Source organism: Gallus gallus, chromosome 1, assembly GCF_016699485.2.
Source record: "Gallus gallus isolate bGalGal1 chromosome 1, bGalGal1.mat.broiler.GRCg7b, whole genome shotgun sequence".
Lineage (NCBI taxonomy): Eukaryota > Metazoa > Chordata > Aves > Galliformes > Phasianidae > Gallus > Gallus gallus.
In genome coordinates this window covers 74,115,122-74,125,560 of record NC_052532.1, presented here as the reverse complement: position 1 = coordinate 74,125,560, position 10,439 = coordinate 74,115,122, and the positions used below count along the sequence as shown (strand labels likewise).

The window sequence follows — 10,439 nt, the reverse complement described above, 5'->3', positions numbered from 1 at the left end:
AAAGAAAAAAAAAAAAAAAAAGATTTCCTGGAAGAGAGACCAGTCAGGGAATCTGTAGATCTGATATGCAAAATCATACTCAAAAAAACAAAAGCAGACATCACACATCACAGTCTTCACATCAAGTGAAGTGTTGTTGCAACAGAACATTCACACAGGAGAGTAAAGATGCCCCTTAGCACTGTACTCATTCTGCTCAGAGTGTTCCTAGCTACTTGTCATCCAAAATTTAATCCTTCCCCTGTCCAAGTGCTGAATAAAAATTATTTGTTTTGCATCACCAACCTGAATTTTGTTAGCTCTGCTCAGTTTACATGACTAAGCTGTGATGAATTTGAGGAATGTTTTTCATCAAATCAGTGCAATTAAGGAATTGTTATTCCTCACTGACCTGTCTGACCAGTAAAGTCCTTTCTCCTCTCCCTTAAAGAATGCATGCCAGTTGTATTGAAGAGTGAGAACAAGACTGCAGTTAAAGAGAGAAGGGCCTCACAGCAAGAAAAGGGAAAGTAGCTTCATAAAGTAGAAATAAGGGGCAAATAGAGATAGTTTAGGTAGAGAGTGTTAGAAAACAAGGGATTCCAAACACTTTCACAGACGCTAGGACTGGAATAACAGGAAGGATGAAGGCCATAAAGATAAGGACTGGAAAGCAGCTCAAAAACATTTAGCAGGGAGGTGATTAGATGTCTACAGGACAAGCTGAAACCGGTTCAGGGGATGCCCCCCCTTCGGGGTCAGAAGTTTGCAGTGAGGAAGACTACGAGCCTTTGCGAGGAAGACTATGAGCCTTCATCATCACAACCTACTATGCACACGCAAGGGGGGGAGGGGCTGCATGCTAATGGGCTCTCAGGAATGTAATGAATATGTATCCAAATTCCTGTCAACTATTGATTATGTATTAGTTCAACCTATATCTATAGCACGATTTCTCCTGACGGTGTGCAAGTTAGGTGGAGCAATCCCCCTTGCACCAGGATGTATGTGTGTCACCAATAAACACATACCTGATCTATATCCTTACTGGCTATAGGGTCTGATTTCCGCACGTCAGTATGAGAAAAGTTGAGTCGCAGCCTGAACCACTGACTGAACACCTGGGGAAAGCCCTGGGAGCACAGTTGAAGGCAATTTACCTGTGTGACCAGAAGGGAAGGCGCCTGGTTCCACCTCTCTTAGACCTCATTTAAGGGCTGACTGCTACTAGGGAAGGGTCTCTTTCTGGAGATTTCTCATTGGTGAAACTTTCTCCTTTAAGCCTAGGATCTTCTGATATGGGTGAGCAATCTTCTTCCCTTTCTTTATAACATTTTTCTATTGTGCTATTCTTTCTGTCATCATATCTTTGTTATGATGCCTTTCCCATTGTATTGATCTGTCCAATTTCTACATTTGGTGAGCTAGGCAGGTTCTTATTTATGATGGATTACCTTAAGAAAAATTATGCATTGGATGGGTCATTGGGAATACACCAAAAGAGAAACTCTTAGGGGAAACCCCAAGATTCTTATGTTCCCTGTGGCTAAGTGCTGCTTGAATTACTGAAGAATAGGGACTTCTAAGAGACAACATTCCTATTATTAAATCCCTTTCAAAAATGTCTGACTTCCTCAACAAATTAGGAGAAAACTTTTTGACAACCAAGAAAGGAATAGTAGCAACATCTGCTATGGCATGGCTGCTTCTTCTCACTGTTAACGTATATCATTTTTCAGAAGAGGACTCAGAAGATGAAAATAAGCTTTTGAAAGCTCATATTAGACAGCTGGAAAATAAAACTACATCTTTGACACAGCAAGCTGCCCCACATTTAAATGGAATTTCCCCTTTGAAATTAAGACCCATATCCTTTAGATCAGCAGGATCCTTGGGTCCTAGTTGACCCCAAGAAGGCCAAGCAAACTGAAAGCCAACTAAAGGATCTGGGAACCTCAGATCCTCTAGAAATAAGGCCAGTAATAGCACAGAAGACAAAGAAAATCCAGGACAGACCAGCAGGGTGGGCACACGAAGAGTTACCTCCTGCTGATACCACATTATGTGTAACAGTGTGCCTGTACACAGCTCCTGAGCTTGTGGATCTGTTACAGTGACTTAAGCAAAGACCATGAGAGAGCATACCAGCTTGGCTGCTGAGATTATGGGACATGGGAGCTGAAAGTGTGGTAATTAATGAGCCTGAGATTTCTAAACTGGCATCCGTTACCATACGTCCGGCTTTCAAAGGCTCTATGCCACTGTGATACATAATGACAAAAGCCATAATTCAGTGGGTAATGGTGGCATGTGGAATCACATGGCTGAACAAAAGTGATGTTCTGATAAATATTGGTCATCAGTGGAGGAACTTCAGGATTATATTAGAGAACTAGGAATTAAGGAGTCAATATGTGACAATGCCTTTGAGAGTCCAGACTTAGTTAAGCTTTTGGTAGAGATGAGGGACCTCATCTTACAAGCTCCTCTCCACCAGTATGGCAAACTGGTGTCCACACTGAACACCTTAGTGGCCTCAAAGGCCATCATCCAATGGACTGCCCAGTTGGTGGCTGAGCTAGGAGAGAGAGAGTGCCTTTGGGCCAGGCACAATACCCAAACATTGGAAGGGGCCAAGGTTTTCCTCATAACTAATACCAGGAGTCTCGTCCCATGGACTCCTCAACTGGGACCCATATGGGTATCCCTAAAACAAATATTTAGTGCCTTAATTCAGGCTGGGGTTCAACTTGCAAAAAAAATGATTGCCAGCCCAATCATGTCCTCCTCCAGCTATGGAGGCAGTTGGAGGACAATCAAAAGTTTCAAAATCACCCCCAAAAAACTCCCCCTATGGACAAAATACCAACAATAACATGGAACTTGGAAGATTTCCTAGTTCCCAGTAAGAGGGAAAACTTCTTCAAGGGACCCGGGCCACTATGCCCAAACCACCTGAGGAAAAAGAATTGGCAATTACATAGTTACCTGTGTGATGGGGGATGCCAGTCCCCCTGTAACTAGGGTCTCCAGATAGAACTGGAGGCCCTATGCTGAGCTGATAATTTTTTGGTCCCAAAAGAACCTACAAAGGGTTATCGAGTTGGTTGACACAGGTGTGGAAACATCAATTATTTATGAGGATCCAACTAAATTTAAGAGGGATAGAGTGGTGCTGGGTGGGTTTGGGGGACAGATCATTCCAGTTACCCAGACATGGTGGAAACTGGGGGTTGGGTTCTCCCACCCCAGGAGTATAAAGTATCTATTGCCATAGTCCTAGTGTACATCTTGGGCATAGATATTTCGTGGGGTCTCAACAAAACCATAGGTAAGTTCAGACTCCAACAGAAGTGTATTAGCATCTAGGTGGTGCAGGCAATACTGGGAGGCCATGTGAAGCATGAGCCTGGTTGCTGGATTACTAATGTGAGGTAGTATAGAATCCCAGGGAGGGCAAGATAAAATATTAAGAACTGTGCAGGAATTACAAAAAGTTGGGATTATAAAACCTGCACATAGTCCATATAATTCCCCCATATGGCCAGTGCAAAAGTTGGTACATGGGGAATGACAGTGGACTACAGAAAATTAGATAAGGTCATGCTGCCTGTTCATGCAGCCGTAGCCAATATTGCCTCCCTAATGGACAGATTGAGTAGGGAGATAAAAACCTACCATTGTGTCCTAGACTTGGTAAATGCGTTCTTCAGTATTCCAATTGCTGAAGCATCTCAAGACCAGTTTGTGTTTACATGGGGAGGAAGGCAGTGGATCTTTCAGGTTCTGCCACAGAGGTACGTGCATTTGCCAGCATATTGCCATAACTCAGTGGCATATGACCTGGCAAAAACCTAATAATGTTATATATTGTTGTATCGATATATTGATGATCACCTCTTGATATCTGACACACTGGATGCAGTAGAACAGAAGCAGATTCACTTCCTACCTTTCTGCAAGAAGGAGGATGGGCTATTAACCCTCAGAAGGTGCAAGGTCCAGGCCTGTTTGTGTAATTCCTGGGGGTAGTTTAGTCAGGAAAGACAAAGTACTACCCACTGCTGTCATAGATAAGGTTCAGGCACTCCCAGTCCCTACAACACCACAGCAGCTGCAGGAGTTTTTAGGTATATTGGGATACTGGTGTTCCTTTATACCTCATTTAGTGCAGCTGCTGAGACCATTATGTAAACTCACAAAAGAGGGGCAACTATGGGACTGGGCGAGAACAGAACATGAGGCTTTCCAACAGGCAAAACTGGCAATTAAACAAGCCCAGGCACTGGGTATATTTGACCCTACCCTCTTAGCTGAATTGGACATTCATGTCCCTCAGGATGGGTTTGTCTGGGGTCTGTGGCAGCACCAGAGTTCTGTTCGGACTCCCGTCGGCTTCTGGTCTCAGACATGGAGCAATAGAAAGCTACAGTATGATTGCAAAACAGTTACTGGCTGCTTATTCTACATTACAGATGGTAGAATCAATAACCCAAACAGCTGAGATCATAGTTAAGACCACCCTGCTGATTCAAGGGTGGGTGAAAGATCTGACCCACCTTCCTAATGTGGGGTGGCCCAAGCACAGACAGTGGCATGATGGGTTGCCTATCTCAGCCAGAGGAGTAGTCTGTCCTCATCACCACTGAAAGAAGAGCTTCAGAATATCTTAGGCCCAGTGACGTACCATAGTGATGCGCCAGATGAGACAATGATCACTCCATAGGAGGAGAGTCCCATTCACAAAGAAAAATATCCCATTTCTGAAGATGCGTGGTGTAGGGATGGGTACAGCATGGGTAACCTGAGCAAGTGGAGAGTGAGTGGTGACATAGCATCTCTTCACTGAAAAAATCTGACTTGATGAGGGGGATGGTCAGAGCAGCCAATGGGCAAAGCCATGTGGATGGTTATAACATATAGAGACATATAGAGTGTGGTTAAACACAGAACCATATATGTCTACTATGTTTCTGGCTGCAAACCCATACAATCACTGGGAAAGGATGAAACCAACATACTGACCCAAGTTTGATGGATTGAAGATTCTCCATCTGAGAACATTGACTGCTGATTTCCATAGCTTCTGATGTATCCTGGACAAAAGGCAATGTGGGAGTATGGGGGCTGCCCATCCAACTGTCTGATATCGTCCAGGCATGCTGGGACTGCGACAACTGCTCCAAAATCAGACCAAGACCACTGCTCAAAATAACAGCCCATCTTGCTAGAGGACACAGTCCCCTCCAGCAATGGCTAGTCAATTGCATTCGGACCCTCCCTCAGTCTGAGGGAGCAAGATATGCCTTGACCTGTGTTGACACCTCAAGTAGACTAATGCAGGCCTACCCAGTGCCGAGAGCAAACCAGTCATAAACCATCAAGGCACTTACTAAACTTATGTCTGCCTACAGGACACCTCAAGTCATTGAGAGAGACTAAGGGACTCACTTTACTGGTACAATGATGTAACGCTGGGCAGAAGAACACAACGCTGAGTGGCGATTCCACCTGCCACATAATCCAACAAGGGCAGGCCTTATTGAATGCTATAATGGTATTCTTATGGCTGCCCTGAAGACAGAATCTCAGTCCCTGCAGGGGTGGACAAAGAGACTCTATGAAAACCTGTGGGACCTGAATGAAAGGCCTAGAGATGGTAGATCCAGTGCCCTGAAAATGCTGACAACATGGGTCTCCCCACTTAGGATGCAAATTATGAGCACCAGTAGTTGGTTAAGACCCCAAATTGGCAATGAAAATAACCTTCTGCTCCCTGCCCCTGAGAATCTAGAACCAGATACCCATAAAATAGGCACCTTTGAAGGTGCAAGTAGTTACACAGTGGTGTGGCCTACTTGCACCTTGGAGGAGATTATTGGGTGTTAGGGAATTTGTAGTCCCTCCCCTGAAATAGGTACATGGCCTTCAGACATCGTGGTCAATGCTCTGGTTTTCACTGATAAGGGGACCTTAATCATGTCCCTATGGGAAATCTATACCATCCTCCCGCTTCCCCACTCCCTTTGGTTCCCAGTATAGTTATGCAGCCTCAGATATGGGGCCAAAGTGTGGGGTACAGACGACCGGGACATGCCCCACTGCAAGCCAAAATGTCAACCCAGGACAGGAACACAGCCTGTATCCTGCCCTGCAGAGTGGGCCTACCCCTTTCTTGTACCTCTGAAACACCTATGCCACTCCCCGCGAGTCTCTTTGAGTCGCCGGGAAGAGCAACGTGTCATCAAGATGGTCCAGTGTCACTGTAAGATCAGTGTGACACCCTTTGGTTGTCTATAGGGGACTGATAGAACCAAACTTTCCCTGTTCCAAGCAACTGTGTACCTCCAGGAGAGACACTGAGTACTGGTCCACAAAGGAAGATAAACCTCACTCAAGAACCAATCATCAATCTTCTTATATTTTGTCAATCTACACAACAACAGGCCAATTGTACAAAGTGTCGTGGTATACTGGATCAGAGTAATGGAAAGGGCTTACCTTCAACCTGCTTAATCATTGGTTCATGCTGTGAAGGGGTGGAGTGTAGTGAAAATGCTAAGTCAAAGCCCAGAACAGTGATTGAGCATCTGGTGAGAAGGCAAGGCCAACTGATGGGAGCTCAGATGCATGCAATGCACCAGAGTGACTGGAAGGGGTGTAGCCAGGATCTACCCCTTCCCAGTCCTCATTTAGGCGTTGGCAGTGGAGGTGAGGGCATCTCTTGGGGCCAGTAGTATCTTGGGGTTGGCTGGACATCAGCCAATGGATGGTGAGACGCTGCGTTGCTGGTGGGAGATTGATTAGCAAACATTTGTATTGTTAGCTGGGCATTGGTCTGCAGGTGGCAAGTAATTGCACTGTGGATTTATATATATTGTTATAATCACATTTTTGTTTCTATTTTCCTTTCCATATTAGTAAATAGCTTTTATCTCAACCCATGAACTATATTTTGTTTCCAGTTCTCTCTGTCATTCCAGTTCTGGGGGAGTGAGAGAACGGCTGTGCAGTATTTAGCTGCCTTCCAGGTTAAACCACAGCATCAGGACAATTCTTACAAACTGTAATCAGCAAAATGTTTTTCTGTTTTCTTGTGTGAGAAATCTCCACTGACACTGAAATAATTTTTTTCCCACAGTTTTGTTTGTGACTGTCTGATGAACTGCTTGTATGGATATCTCAGCTCTAAACCCTTGAATGGAATTACAATGCACTGCTCCTTCTGCTGTCAAAAATGGGCCTGGATTTTAATAGTTACATGCAACAGAACTCCCACATGGCCAGAAACCTCACAATTGAGTAATACTTAAATCTCAGTGACTCAAAATAGAAGGGTCAGCTATAGACTGAAAGGTATTCTTAAAATCAAAACCATATGAGCAAGAGCTCCTCTACTCTGACTTTATGGGTGAAATAAGTTCAGGGGCCATATGAGAGACACCTTTACTCCAACCTGAAAGAGACGTAGATGCTTTCTGCAGAACTGGACCTGTTAATCTCTTCAGGAGTTGGACTTTGTGATTCTTGTGGGTCCCTTCCAAGTCAGGATGTTCTGATCCTGTCTAGAACCAAACAAATGTTTCCCCCTTCAGTCTTCCCCAAGCTGAATTACTGAGGCACCCCTCTGGATCCAGAAAACAGGGCTGTTGCAGCAGCTGCTGCAAAATATGAGGGAGGAATTGAGGGGGGGAACAGCGAATGAAAAGAGACTGGCACGAGTAGTTCTTGCTGCAAAGAAAGGGTCTCCAGCTGGGGCTACATGGGAGGGAGCACAGATTCTGCCAGCTAGCAGAAAGGTGGAGGATCTGTTGAGATGTGCTGTTGACTTTTAAAACACAGATCTATTGTTCTGACACTCCTTCCTGATGCAGAGCTCTCCAAAATATGAATTTATCCCACTACAGCCTTCAGGATAGGTTTCTGTATTGGAAGGATACAGGGCATACAGGGAGTTTATCAACAATCTCAAATATTTTTAATCAACAACAAACACCCCATCCAAAAGCACCCCTGTCATTGACAGACCATGTTTGGTCATTATGGGATTTCTCATCCTCAGTGGACTCCTAATGGTCTAAACCTGTAAGGCTAGAAAATGTGTGTAGGTGCAGGAATGAGAGACGGAGAAATGATAGTTGAGATCCTTTTGAAAATGTGAAATTCCAAGATGATTTAAAGAGTGGTGATGGTAGTAGAAGTATTATTAAAAAAATAAATAAATATACTCATTGCGTTTCTTGTTCACTCTCACTTTGTCTACACTCACTGAACAGGGATGAGAGCAGATCTCTCAAGAGCACCGCATTAGTAAATTCTGCCTGCTTCTGCTGTACCAAGGCAAAATTGTCTTGAAGCTTGCTCCAACTGTACTTACCTCTCAGTGCAGTTATGGGTTGACAGTGGAGGTGAGGGCATCTCTTGCTGAAGATCCCTGCCTACCTGAGGCCTTCCTAAGGTACGCAGCTCTTTTCCTTCATTTCTGTATCCATGGTTGCTGAACTTCAGTGTTCTCAATTGCTGAAGCCAAATTCTTTGTCACCCTGCTATTACCATCCCATTATAGCATTACACCTGACAAACCCTTTAATTTCCAGTTTCATTAATTTTCCTCTTGTCCACTGTCTTGCTCACAGAATACCATTGAGTAGGATACAGGTTCTTGAAATACCTTATAGCATTCTTTGTTTGCAGTAGAAATTTGGCTTCTGATCACTTGGAGTCAATCCTGTTCAATCTTTGTCTCACTTAAGGTAGGGTGTTTTGTTTTTGAAAAGCAGCTGTATGGCTAAGAACATGGAGGGCTTAAATTCCAGGGATTTAATTGGATTTTCTCATGGGAGTGCATGTATAGAGTAAGATACGTGCCATTCTGTTTACTCCTTTATGGAGTCCAAGGAAGTTATCTTCAAAAGCTTGCAGATAGTTCACATTTCAGGAGAAGTTGCTTCTCAGTGATGAATCTACACTAAATTTATCTCAATTCCAGAATAGCAATTTATAGTGCAATAATTTATAGCAGTTAATAGCAGACTTTTAAAAAAGAACCTTCCTTTCTCTCCTTCTAAGTCTTAAGTTTCACTTGGGAAACTTCTCTCAACAGTTCTGTTGTTTTTTCTTTTTCAGATAGAATCATGAGCTGCTGAAAGGCCTCAGTTGGATCCAACCTGTTGGATGATAGTCCCACAAATGGTCTCTGTAGAAATGACTCTTGGGGAAAGCTACACACCTGATCTCATATTTTTTTTCCTTTGCAAGGATGTTTTGCCAATTGGCAAGTTCAACAGGAAGAACATAGACACCAACAAAAGGGATAAGATTATTATACTGTGTATTTCAAAATGATACAGAAATAAAGCAGTGCCTACAGTAAAAAGATAAGCTTAACAGTAAAGAAAATAAGTGGAGTAATGCATCTAATTGTTACTACATGAGGTTAGCAAAAGTGATTAAGAAAGACACATCATCCATTGCCCTAGTACTTTACTATCATCCACAGGTGCTGGAGAGCCCTGGTTGCAGTGCAGATCAATTGGGAACTCCTATGGTGGTGTGTCCCCCCTGTAAGTGAGGTCTCCAAAGTTGCTGCAAGAAAGTCTTATGGAAACAAATCTACATAACAGTCAGGTAGAACACCTGTTTTCCTCTTTTTTCCTGTTGGTTTTCACCCCTAACTTGGCTAGAATTCATGGAGGAACCAAGGGAGTTGTGCTATGTATTTTGGTGTACTGCAGGCTTCTTTGGCGAGACTTTCTGCCTAGGCCGCTGCAGTATGATTAATTGAGTACCAAACATTGCAGCAAAGTTGCCTTCTGATCAAGAAATATATAATTTAACCATGATTGCTGCACAATACACATTACAATAGAGCTTCTGTAGAGAAACACCAGAATATACACTCATACTGACATGACAAAATATGGATAAACATCATCTTATATATTGTAGTGGAATTCCAGGGTCACAGCTATGTGGGTGAACCAATGGGTGAACCAATGGGTGGGCTATGTGACTGTGTGAGTGCCTGGAACGGCGGGGGTGGTCTGGAGCCACCCCTTCTGTCTCTGCAATACTTCCTGTGCAGTCTGAGTCTGCGCGGGTCCCTCTCTTTGCCCCCACCCTTCTCTCCGGCGGCGCGATGGTACAAATGGGGGAGGGACACATTCCTCAGCTTGTCTCTCTCTGTGCGCTGTTACCGGGAGGGGTGAGTCAGTTCCTTTTGATATCTTTTCCTCATGTGGCTATTTCTCAAATAAAGGCTCTGTCATTGCCTTCATTTGTTCTACATTTTGGCGAGCCAGGCAAACAAATATCTTTAAAGATCCCCAATTGTAAGCCTCTTAAAATAATTACCATGACATTTTTGAATAATTTCATGGGATGGTTTGGACGGGGAAAGGCTAGCCCCATAAGTGAAGTTTTGCCAGGGCACATCCCGGGATTCCTAGGATCCCCATATC

At 43.8% G+C, this 10,439-nt stretch overlaps 1 long non-coding RNA gene across 1 annotated transcript; it reads left to right on the top strand.

Annotated features, from left to right (window-relative positions):
- Positions 1 to 1,193: 1,193 nt before the first annotated feature.
- Positions 1,194 to 9,628, top strand: LOC107054307. The gene is made up of 3 exons (XR_001468462.3): positions 1,194 to 1,281; positions 8,256 to 8,437; positions 9,106 to 9,628. It is a non-coding gene; the product is annotated as an uncharacterized LOC107054307 (long non-coding RNA).
- The last annotated feature ends 811 nt before the right edge of the window (positions 9,629 to 10,439 follow it).